This window comes from Colossoma macropomum, unplaced genomic scaffold (assembly GCF_904425465.1).
Source record: "Colossoma macropomum unplaced genomic scaffold, Colossoma_macropomum, whole genome shotgun sequence".
Classification (NCBI taxonomy): Eukaryota; Metazoa; Chordata; class Actinopteri; order Characiformes; family Serrasalmidae; genus Colossoma; species Colossoma macropomum.
Window position 1 is genome coordinate 38,578,323 of NW_023494788.1, and position 12,885 is coordinate 38,591,207.

A 12,885-nucleotide genomic window follows, 5' to 3' on the forward strand; every position below is an offset into this window, starting at 1 on the left:
CAAATAACACTTATTTGCACTTAGTCAGGTTTCCATCCTGCTGTTAAATTGTGAGTAACTGAAATGTTGCCAAACACAATGAAAGGTAGGTTAAGTTTCTCTCACCTCTGTGCAAGAGCAAAAGCCTCTGTATGTTACATTCGACAAACACCTCTGAGAAATATGCAGAAATCTTTAACATTTAGCAGCTTCTTTTTGGTGTTTTGTTTAATTTTGTGGCAATATTTTAGATCGTTAGAGCGCAAAATGCAATGGCAAATATAATTGCTGAAAGGAATGCCCATTGATTAGCTGCAGTCTTATACTGCCATGATAATACATGTTTTAATTTGGATGGAAGTCCAGCTACAGCTGATTGAATAGCTGCTTTGGTGGAATGCAGTTAACACAATTTACACTGAGTGTTTTCCAGAGGGAAAATAGCATTTGGCAAATCACTGAGGTCATGTTAAAAAGCATGTTGAAATGGAGCGTTTGTATGAAGAGTATAATGATATTTGCATCTCTGATATTTTCCTTTTTAAAAGTCTTATAAGCTTGAAACTGATCATATATCAGTGTCTTCTCTCTGACACACTTGATTCACATTTGTAGATTCAGTTTTGTGCCTGATGTCCACTTTGTTTTCCTCTGAGTGTGCAAACTCCAAGCCCATCCTGATGGGTACACACCTGGTCAACACAGCAGTGATGTTGGAAGCAGTGCCTTGTACCAGTGCAAGGTCCACAGCAAAGCCTGTCATCCAGTGGCTGAAGGGGTTTGGAGAGCCACTAGAACTCCACACCGGAGGTCAGGGGTCTGCACTTCATTGTATGGCCCTCTTAGCTACTAAATCAACCAGTAAATCAAATTTTAATTGACTGTTGGTTTCAATTTCACTAACCAGACCCAGGCTGGTCCTGTTGAATCTAAACATTACTTAAATAGAACCTGTCTGGCAGTATGAAGCAGGCTAGAAGATCTCAAAATTAGCACATGTTGCCATGTTCTAAAGAGATTCAAATATAGATGTGAAACAAAGTCACTGAAATCAGTCTGGAAAAGGTTACAAAGCTATTGCTGAGGCTCTGGGTCTCCAGCGAGCTACAAGTAGAGCCATTATTAACAAATGGAGAAAACTTGAAACAGTGGTGAACCTTCTCAGGCATGGCCGGCCTACCAAAATTTCACCAAAAGTGCCTCAATGACTCATCCAGGAGATCACAAAAGAACCCAGATGAACATCTAAAGAACTGCAGGCCTTACTTGCCTCAGTTAACATCCATGTACAGGATTCCACAATAAGAAAGATACTGGGCACTAATGGCACTAGTCGCAAAGTGCAACCACTGCTGACCAAAAAGAACACAAAGGCTCATCTCATATTTGCCAAATAACATCTAGATGACCCTCAAGACTTTTGGGACAATATTCTGTGGGCTGATGAGTCAAAGGCAGAACTTTTAGGAAGAAATGGGTCCTGTTACATCTGGCGGAAAGCTAACATTGCATTCCACCAGAAGAACATCATACCAATAGTCAAACATAGTGGTTGATGGTCTAGGGCTGCTTTGCTTCTGCAGGACCTTGATGACTTGTCATAATAGATGACCCATGAATTCTGCTCTCTGTCAGAAAATCCTGAAGAAGAATGTCCGTCTGTCAGTATCATGTATCTTCAAATTAGTGATTTTAGAGGACACATGAAAAAAGCTTCTTAACTTTTAATGTAAGTTAATAAAAGATTTTATTTCAAGTGATTTTGGATCATTTCTATCTATCCATCCATTCATCATGATTTTTTCACACAGTGTAAAGGACAGCTGTCATATCCAAAATATATAGGAAAATAAAATCAATGAAAATGGAGATGCATGTTTTTCTATGTGCATTGATGATGAGTTAGTCTTAGGCACAGCAAATTAAAAAAAAAATATATATTTCTAAAAGATAAAGACAGGGCAGCTCTGCACAGCTCTGTGAAAAAAAAAAAAAATATATATATATATGAGAAGGCCCCTAAGTGTGCTAATTTTAATTCATTCAAGCTACGAACCCCATCATCAGCCTCCTACTGAGGGGGGCATTGATAAAAGATGAATTTTGATTAATTTTCCACATTCAGTCAGCCACAATGATTGGATGGCAGATGGAAGCTTTTAGCCTTAATGTAGTCTGTAATTTTCAAAAGAAACTTTTGCAAAGATTTTCAAGACAACATTTTCAAACACTAAAGTATTGGAAAAAACAAACAAGTTTTGGAAGAGGGCCGCACCTGAAATCCTTTTTCCAGCCTAACATCCTATACATTTCCACCTGTACCTTCTGTTTCCAGTTCCTCTATCCGATCTCTCAGTTCTACCTCTGTTATTCACAAGGGGGTCTTCCTAGAACTCCAGCCCAAATTCTAAGACTGCCCTCTCTTCCTACATTCATACAGCCTCTTCTCGTACTACACCAGGATTTGCAGGGTGTTGTAGCTTTGTTTCATGCTGAAGAGCATCACACAGTCCTCATCCTCACACCCACCAGACACATTATAGAAATGACATACAAATAATCAAATAGGAAGTCTATTCCCTCACTGGGAACATCACCACACACCACAAATCTTTAGCCTAGTGCTGAAAAAATACTAATTTTAGTGGTCAGGTAAGATCCTCCCTCAATAACAGCAAAAAGAACTTCATAATCAACATTAGCCTGTTTTCTGTGGCCTGTAGATGGAGCCAAACAGCAAAGCTTGTATTCACTCATCAAAATTATTTTATCTGATTTTGATAAGATATATGTTATGTAGGTCGTGCGACCCCCCCCTGCAGATCCTCAGTTGGAAAAGCCAGGGTCTCCTGCCCATCTGAGCTGGGGTCTCCCCTGGCCTTTGATCATCCATATCCCAGAAGCTGCTGATCTCGTGATCTCATGGCCACTATTGTGTTGTGGTTGTGCCACAGTTGGCTGAGGCAGAGCTCCCTCCTGCCCTGTTCTGTACCCCATTGAGACCATCACACCCAGACAAGGACCCCAGCTCTCTGAGCAATGGAAGCCCTGACTTTCCCGTATAGAGATTCTTAGGGGGATTGGTGTTCCCGATCCCTATCCCGAGGTATTGGTGCATCCCCCCAAAGATTTATTACAAAGTGTATATGGACATGCACACAAACACACACACACACACACACACACACGCACACAAACACACACACACACACACACAATCGCTATGGGTGCTGACCTGCTAACCTTTCTCGCTAAGCCTCCTGTCGTGCCTCATGTGGGCCTCCTGTTGAAGACCACAAACAAAGTGTAGGTCAGAAAGCTGAGTGTGAACTATATTTACCACAAGCAGATGATGCACCTGTTCTGATAAAACACATTCACTTAAGAAAAAAAGAAAACTCTCAACTCATACATTAAATCAATTTATTTAATATTTCTCATTTTAAGACTATTGTAAGTTTATTGTAAGATTATGTGACTTATTATTAGAAATGTATGTACTTGTTTTAAGTGATTATAGTAAATCAAGTTATCTCAGTGTATTGGCAGATGATTTTGCTGGTTTTAGCCATATTTCTCAGAACAAGCTAAATTACCTGCCAATATAATTTGACTTCTTAAAATCACTTAAAACTAATGAAAAAGTCTAGAAAGAATATAAATAATCTTATAACAATACATAAGATATATTGACAAGTTATAGGACAATTTCACTTGCTAAAGTATTATTTTTTACCTTAATGAACATATATATGGTGTTTCTCCAGAATGCCCTGTCTTTAGGCTTCTTAATGACATTGTTCATCTTTCTTGTTGCTGGTTGTCCTTTTCCTCTTTATCTGATCCAATCATACTCCACTGAATTAGTTCTTCTCATAATATGTCCAACATAAGAGATTCAGTTTGCTTATCTGGGTTTTCTTTGTCGCTCATCGCCAAAAAAGGTGTTCACAAGAGGCCTCAGTATTTTCATTGTCCTGCCTTTTTGTTGTCCAGTTGTCACATCTATTCAGGACCACAGAAACAACCACAGCCTCATCTGATCTTTCTTCTTACAGGCCCTCTCTAAAAGATCTTATCAAGCTCTTTCATCCTTGTTCTACTGAGTGTTGCATTTTTTTTGTGTGTGTGTCCTTTGCTGTTAATAATATTAATAATTGAAGTCAGTAAAAGCTCTCCACCACTTCTACATCATAGTCATCAATGGTTAAGCAGGTTAGCAGTATGTCCTATTCTTTCCCAACAATATAGCCCCCCAAAATATCTTTTTTGCAAAGATCTACATTTCCATATGTAGATGTACAATTAACATTATTATTATGTGCTTTTCAAGGATATCACATTTTGAGTTGTGCTTTGTGTATTTTTTCCATTTCTTTGATTTCTTTATTTAAGAAAGAAGTATGGTGCAAACTGCTGAGACTGGCATCTACCCAGAAACATTTGCTTTGGCTTAGGTTGACCAAATTTTGCTGATAGTAGAGTGAGTTTTATGAAGTATGAATGAAGAATGTGCTCCTTTGTACAGTGCTGGTTCCTACTACTTTGGGTAGAGACTGTTAGAAACATCTGGAATTTTAAGTGAAAGAATTTCTGAAGCTTGAATTCACATTTTTGAGTGTATTTCCATATTTAGCCAAAAGGTGGCAGCAACACTCCACAATAACACTCAGCTTAGCTCAATTTGAATAGTTTGCTATACAACGTCTGGGGGCCTGCAGGGATTCAGTTGGTGTGCAGTTGCTTGTACTTACATTTTGCAAACATTTAAGTGCTTGTTGATAAAAGAAGACTTGCTAGACTGGAATGAATACAGCACACACAAACTAGAATAGTGCATTTCCTGAAGAAATGCAATTGTTGAGATGTTTCTAGGCAGCTATGGCATGAGGGATGTGAACTGTATAATTGTTAGGGTGGTTTCCACATGGTTGCTAGTTGTTGTAAAAAATGAATGGGAGTCTATGGGAGAAATGAGAGATAAAAAAACAAGACATAGGGGTCAGTATGGCTCTGGATGAGAGCATGCAGACCTGCCCTGAGTGAGTACATGCAGTTTGGTGGCTGTCAATCAAAGTAAAGGTTAAGTCTTGGTTAGGGCCAAAAATGAATGGGACTCTATAAGAGGAACAAAGGATTAAAATATGACACATAGAGTGCAGGTCAGTATGACTGTGCAGTAGAGTTTGAGGACCTGCCCTGAGTGAGTACATGCAGTTTGGTGGTTGTCGAGCAAAGAAACAGCTCAGTGTGACAGAACAACATTGAATTTGTGCTCAGGGGTCTGCCCTGAGATAGTATATGCAAAACAGAGTATTTCAGTTGAGTTGAAGTACAATAGACAGATGTGCAATTTTTTATCCCATTCGTTCCTAAAGGGAAAAAAAAATCGGAATTTAATGAAGATTCTACAAAAACCGTAAGTCAGATCAAAGCACACACAGAAGCACAGCATTCCCGATCAGACCAAAAAATTTGAAGCTGGACCGGTGTCGATATCTTGAAAACTGCTGGATGGGTTAGCGGGACAAAAAAATCAGACAGAAAAATAAGAAAAAAAGAGAAGACATACTTGAGTACATTTAAAAATAAGTACTTTTATATTGTCACTCAAGAATATTTTTGGCTTCATATTTCTTTTTAAATTGAGTGAGATTCGGACACAGTCACAGTGTCCCTACATAAGTTACTGTTTCTATTTTATTTGCTTGGCTTACTAGATTAATAGATTGTCCTGTTCTTACAGTACTGAGGCAACACAAATGTTCAAGCATGTGATTCAGTGTGGGGCCAAGATTTATTAAAACACTCAATTTCCTTCCTGCTGATCAATATTTTTCATTAAACATCTAGACCTGAGGGGCACAGTAGCACACAAAGTCATCGAATGGTCATGTATTGGTTAAGGCCTACTGAAACACATGAAGACCAACTTCCTCAAACATCTGTGAAAGACACATTTTAAATAGATGCTCTAAGAAAGAATGTAGGTCGTTTCTCAGGCTCGTCAGGCTGACTTGTGAGTGACCAGTGACCACCACACAGTATACAGAAATAGAAAGATGGGAGGGGTAGACCACCAGATAAAGCTGTATGCAGACAGACAGCACAACATTCGAGACACGACATGCTTTTTTTCGTCTGGTCAGTGATGCCTGTGAGTACTGTTAACTCTGACGCTCAAGACATAAAGCATTTTTAAACACTTTATGGGCGACACATAGACTATGCTTCTTATAAATGTCTAGTTTTAGTAAATATTGGAGTAGACTGTATATCAAATGTATTTTAAAAAAGTTAGAAGTCAACATAAAACAATTTAGGTTATAATGTTTGACAACTTTAATACAGCACAGAAAGGATGGTGATACAAAGAGAACATATTTCTTTTTATATCATTTTGTAGCTGTGTAATAAATAATGCATTTACCTTATGCATTTTTATTTATGTGTCCAAAATATGTTTGGAGACAGATGAATACTTCTCAAAAAATCTTTTGTTTCAGATTCTAGAATCTGTGAAATTGCTAAACTTCAACTGATGGTGAGTTTGACTTATTAGTTTATTAGTATTTGTTATATTTGTCACACCATTTCCTGAACACACAAGTTCCTGAACATTGTTTTTTTTTCTTTCTTGCATATTACTTGCATATATGTTTCAATAAAAAAAGGGTCCATGCTGGTAATGTATGCCCAAATTTAAACACCTTTAGTCAAATATTTTATGCCATGTGTCTCTTTTCATTTATTAGAAATCATGATAGCCATTGCTTTCACATATTTATTCACCTGCAGCAGACTCCCTTTAAGTGAATGAAGAATAATGAATGACACCAGCACCACCAGCAGCAGTAGCAGCAGCTGCAGCAGCATGGATATCCACATCCCCATCATCGCCTGCCTCTGTGAAGCTTTATTAATGTCTATCATTGTAAATATCTATTTTATATGTACAAGGAGGCACAAGGAATTTGGGCAGCGTATTTACAGTGAGTGTTTTCTCTATTTATTTAATTATACATATTGAAAATGTTTTACTTTAGTCTGCATGTGTTTCTTAAAGATATTGTAGTAACATTTTGCTTGATCCCTGCTATATAACATTGAAATAACCATGTCATAAACATGTCATAGCTGATGTTTTGTGCTATAATGTGATATCTGCCATGACATGTTATTTGCTAATGTTGTGTAACAGGGTTTAGGAAAAGCATTACCAACGTTGTAATAATGTAAGGTGTAAATCAGAAACTCATAAGTCAGCTCTAATCTAAATCATACTTACTTCATAGTTCAGCTGCTTTGTGCATTCTGCCCTACACAGTCCATAACAGTATGTACAACTTTATATTCAACTATTTGTTTTTTCTTCTTGTCTAGACTCTGTAACCTCAGTGTTTTGTTGCAACACAAATGAGCAGCAAAGTGAGCAGCAAACGGCAGAACAGGTAGAGACCAAAAACTTTAGGTGGGCTTTTATAAAGTTTTATAAAGTAACTGGTTACATTGCTTTTCATGAGTTTATTCAACTGGAGTTCACCAAATTCTTTAATTTAGTCAAACGTTCTCTTAATTTTTCAGTTCTATTTCTCAGTTAATAGTTAGTAAATAATATAGTTTTGATTTCCCTCTAGCTGGGACTCTATCACACAACCCCATTCACATTTTTCCTTTTGGGTAGCCACTTATGGATGGCTAGGGCATCAATAGGGTTCAAACTCAATATTCTGTTGGGGTACTCCTGTGCACTACATGGAAGCACCTAGGAACACCAAGCTACTCTGATTTCATGTCCATATAGGTTTATTACACTGTAGGAATTTCATATCTCCAAAATGGTAACTTTACAGGAGAAGGAAAAAACATACTTTATTTTTAATGTAAGTCAAAGGAACCAGACTTTTTTTTCAAGTCATCATCATCATCATCATCATCATCATCATCATCGTTAATCGCTTAGTCCAGATAAGGTCGCGGTAGCAGCTGGGAGAGCAGAGAATCCCAGATGACCCTGTCCCCCACAACTTCCTCCAGCTCATTCCCGGGGACCCCAAGCCGCTCCCAGGCCAACTTGGAGATATAATCCCTCCAGCGGGTCCTAGGACAACCCCGGGGTCTTGTTCTGGTAGGCCGTGCCTGGTACACCCCCACCGGGAGGCGTCCAGGGGGCATCTGGATCAGATGCCTGAACCACCTCAGCTGGCTCCTCTCAATGTGGAGGAGTAGCGGCTCTACTCCGAGCTCCTCCCGGATGGCCGAGCTCCAAGACCCCGAGATACTTAAACTCCTCCACCTGAGGCAAGTCCTTTGCCCTTACCTGGAGTGGGCATGCCATTCTTTTCCGGGCTAAGACCATGGACTCAGACTTGGAGGTGCTGATCCGCATACCAACCTGCTTCACACTCAGCTGCAAACCGCTCCAGTGCGTGCTGGAGGCATCCATGTGATCCAGCCAAAAGAACAACATCATCTGCAAATACCAGAGACGCCACGCTCCGGCCTCCAAACATAATAACCTCCTGACCCCAGCTACGCCTTGACACCCTGTCCATGAATATCACGAACAGGAGTGGAGACAGGGCAAACCCTGGCAGAATCCAACGCTAACACTGAAAGAGTCCGACTTAATGCAGAGTATACGAACACAGCTCTCACTCTGGGTGTACAGAGATTGAATGGCCCGGGGGAGTAGTAACCCCGGCACCCCATACTCCCGGAGGACCTCCCACAAGATATCTCTGGGAACATGGTCGTAAGCCTTCTCCAAATCCACAAAACACATGTAGATTGGGTTGGCAAATTCCCATGCCCCCTCAACAATCCATGAGAGGGTGAAAAGGGTGACAGAATCTGCATTGTTCCTCCTCAATCTGAGGTTGAACTATCGGTCGAAGTCTCCTTTCCAGCACCTTTATACCTTTATTTAACCAGAGTAGTCACATTGAGATTAAAAATCTCTTTTACAAGTGAGCCCTGGCCAAGAAGGCAGCACACAAAACAATCAACAAAGAAACAACATGACCACAACCAACAGAATCAAATCAGGGTCAAAACCAAATTAAAAACAAAAACAAACAGAATGACAGTTCTTTAACAGTCATCTTAAATTCACTCAAGGAAATAAACTGCTCCAATTTTCAAAAGTTTTTGCAGATCATTCCATGCAGATGGAGCACTAACTGAAAGCTGCCTTGCTGTATTCAGGCCGTACTATCGGAACATCCAGCTGAATATAACTACTAGAACGTAAATTGTATCAAGACATTATTTGTTGATATGAAAGCAGACAAATACGAAGGAAGCTGACCAATTATTGCTTTATAGAAAAAAAAATATCTAGTGAATTTGTCTTCGCACTGAAAGTGAAGGCCATCCAACCATTTCATAAAGTTCACAGTGATGAGTTGAATCTCTAGCACCTGTTATAGATCTTAGTGCTGAATGACAAACAGAATCCAGTGAGTGCAGTGTTGTCTTTGAAGTATACCTATAAAAAATATCATCTAAAATATAATCTAGAATAGATAAAAATGTAACTTCAGCTATTTTTTTTTCGTGCCCGCTGAGTAAAGCAAAAACTGTTCCTGTAATAAAATCCCAACTTCAACTTATCAGTTGTTCCACATGCAATTTAAAAGACAGGTTAAAACCCAAATATTTATAAGATGAATTCTATTGGTCTGCCCAGCCGTGTATAAATTTGTGGCAAAGAAAATAACATATATTTTGTTTTTTGATCATTAAGAACATGCCTTAGAGAGCTAAGTTTGTGTTGAACATTCACAAATGCGTCCTGTAAATTTGAAAGAGCCTCTGCTGGTGATGAAGCAGAGCAATAGTATCATCGGCATAAAAATGCATATCAGCATTTAAAAATTATAGGAGAAGTCATTAATGTATATTGTGAATATATTGTGTATATTGTGAATTTTTGCACATTTTAGATGCAGGACTACAAATGTGGGTGAGATGAATTTAGTTTTTGACTAGATGTTTGATATGTGAGTTGGGTGAACTCTAGTGTCCTCAAATCAAATTTAGGAAAAGCTGTGTTATCACATATAAGACTAAGCTGAGCTGACTTCTTATTTTTTAAAGTGATAATCTTCCAACACTGCTGGGAAATGTGGTGTGATTGTTCTGATAACTTAGTCTTGGTATTAGGTGGTGGTACACATCATTTTTAAGCAACTGGTAATTGAATCATGTGAAAAATCATTGCATATACCGTTCAAAAGTTTGCACCTGTCTTACCAATAATTGCTGTTATTTTGTTCAATAATTTAGTCAGTGTTATGTATATAGAAATGTAAGCTATTTTAAGATGTTTTATTCAAATTTCATTTTTTGGGAATACACTGTAATATGTATTTATAGTAATATATTTATAGTAATAATTTGATAGATCTAGATTTGTCAAATATAAAGTATTCTAGTGTATGTTAATTTTATTATAACTTCATTCTCTGTGTTCTGTCATTCTGGAATCATCTACAGCTCTGTTCATTCTTCTGGACACGTTTTGTCATTTGTTACAGCTTCTTACAAATTAGTTGAAAACAACAGTTTGTTGTTTTGTTTTTTGTTTTTTGTAGATTGTCTAAGTTACAATAAGTTACCACATCCTCTACAGAGAGAACACTTCTGCACTTTTTAATACACAAATATAGTATATAACATATGGGGAAACAATCCATCACTTCTAGCCATACAATTCTTCTTCATGGAAGATAATAACACAACACTACCCCACATCACATACAATAACACAAATAAACACATAAACACACTTTAGACTAACAATAACAACTTACCTACACACTAAAGTCTCTCCTGCCGTGAACTTGGTGCTTCCCAAGAGCCTCTTTGTGCGGCCACTCTGCATGACCAGTACCATGGCAGCGTGAGCCAGTAGCCAGTCGCGCTAACAGAATCGTTTTATACATGTATTTGCATTGGATTCCAAACTTTTAACATGTGCTGTATAACTTAAAGTTCTCCTGACATGCATCACACATAAACAGTACATAAACAAGGAACATGTTTCTATGAAGTCTTCAGGAGGCTCTCATGGTCAGATCAGTAGACGCAGACATTTTTGTTCAATGTATGATAGATTTTAAAACATTCATTCACAAATGCACATTGAAATAAGTAATAAGTGTGTGTTTTATTCCAGGATGAGGCTGAAGATGCGATACAGTATTCCACACTGGATTTTACTAAAAAGAGAAAAGAAAGAGAGAGGCAGAGCGAGGGAGAGGGAGAGGAAACTCTGTACTCCGGTCTGGCGAGTCTCGGGTTGGAGTGAGATTCTCCTGTCCTTATTACTTACTGAATATTTGGAAATTAATTGTCTTCTTCCATTCATTTGTTCATGTGTAATGCCTAATATTTATTGCAATAAAGAAAGGAAAATTGACTCATCTCATTTGATCCTTTTAACGTCAGTCTGATCAGTACAATGAAAAACGTAAGAAAAGTTCAGTAAAATTAAAATAAAAGGCAACTTATTTCAACTTAAAAAGCTGTGAAGTGATTTACATTACTACTTGATTTATGTCATAAATAAGCTTTAAAATGTAATATTAAGATTATTCAATGAAAAGTCAACATTACACAATTTGTTCCAAGCACAGCTGAAACATGTTTGTTATCTGAAATTTGTTTTGCCAGTTATACACTGACATTATATTACACTGTAAGAAATTCTGCAACATTAACCCCAAAAAATTTAAGTAATCTGGCTCATTTTATGTGAAGAACATATAAAGTAAAACATTTTCAGTGACTTCTCACTGTTCACCCCCTGCACGTTTATATTACACGTGGTGTTGGGGTGAACCCGTGGGGAATGAAAGTGTGGAGGTGCTGCGTCCCTTCACTCTGTTGTCCTCCTACATGGTCTGCTGTTACTGTGTGTGTCTGTGTGTGTATGTGTTTGTATATGTGTGTGTGTGTGAGGGTGGACAACATGGGCAAGCCGCTGACTGGCTACAGCTGCTAAAGGAGAACTCTATGCTGGACACTTGTTTAAAATATCACATCTGGTGTTTTTACATGAATTGTTATGTCTGTATTGATTTAAAAAACAATAATGTGGTGGGTCCACCAGACCACTGAGTAACAAATACATCAAGGGTTAATAACAAGGGTTAATATTGAAAAGGTTGACTAACTATTTAACATGCATTTTGTAATTTTAATTTAAATGCATTGTGTGTAAATCTGACAAAATAAAAACACAATAAAATTACACTATTATATAACAAAGACATTTTGATACATCAAACAAAGCATTTTATTTAGACAAACTAAATAACATATGTTTGAAATATAGCACTGTGCAGAAGAGAGAGACCAGCCTTATTTTATTTCAGTAAAAAAAGCTTTTTACGCCTGACACTAAACAATGAACAATTAATGCTTAATAGCTGTTCTGACTTGGAGTTATATAAATAGATACCTACTTTGCATATATACATGCACTATATAAATAAATGTGCATAAAAAAAACACCACAGTGCCCACTGCACTGCACATGCCCACTAATGTAGAATGGAAAAACACAGAGGCCCTCATTCTGTTTGTATGTGGTCTGAGGTCATATTTATAGCGCTTTAGAGCACAAGCTGAGAAAGGTTTCTCTTCTTGTTTATTACTCATTCTGACCACAACAGAGTGTGTAAGTGCAACTCAGACATTGCTGACCTTTTTTGAAGTCTTCATGTCTGTCATTGTTTATTAATATACTGTATACAAAGAAACTCTTGTCAAAAAGCACATTTGTATTGTTGAGATGATTAAAAAAGCATTACAGTCAAGAAATAGACTTCAATATGTTATATGTTACATGTGAATTGGTGTGCAGAGAGTTTACAGCTGCTGAAGTTGCTGCAGCAG

At 37.8% G+C, this 12,885-nt stretch overlaps 1 long non-coding RNA gene across 2 annotated transcripts; it reads left to right on the top strand.

Moving 5' to 3' along the window:
• The first annotated feature begins 6,056 nt into the window (after positions 1–6,056).
• LOC118806478 lies at positions 6,057–11,404 on the top strand. Of its 2 annotated transcripts, none has more exons than XR_005007121.1 (6): positions 6,057–6,136; positions 6,486–6,523; positions 6,654–6,669; positions 6,778–6,971; positions 7,363–7,450; positions 11,162–11,404. It is a non-coding gene; the product is annotated as an uncharacterized LOC118806478 (long non-coding RNA). The 2 variants fall into 2 exon arrangements; XR_005007122.1 differs by having other exon boundaries at positions 7,363–7,430.
• The last annotated feature ends 1,481 nt before the right edge of the window (positions 11,405–12,885 follow it).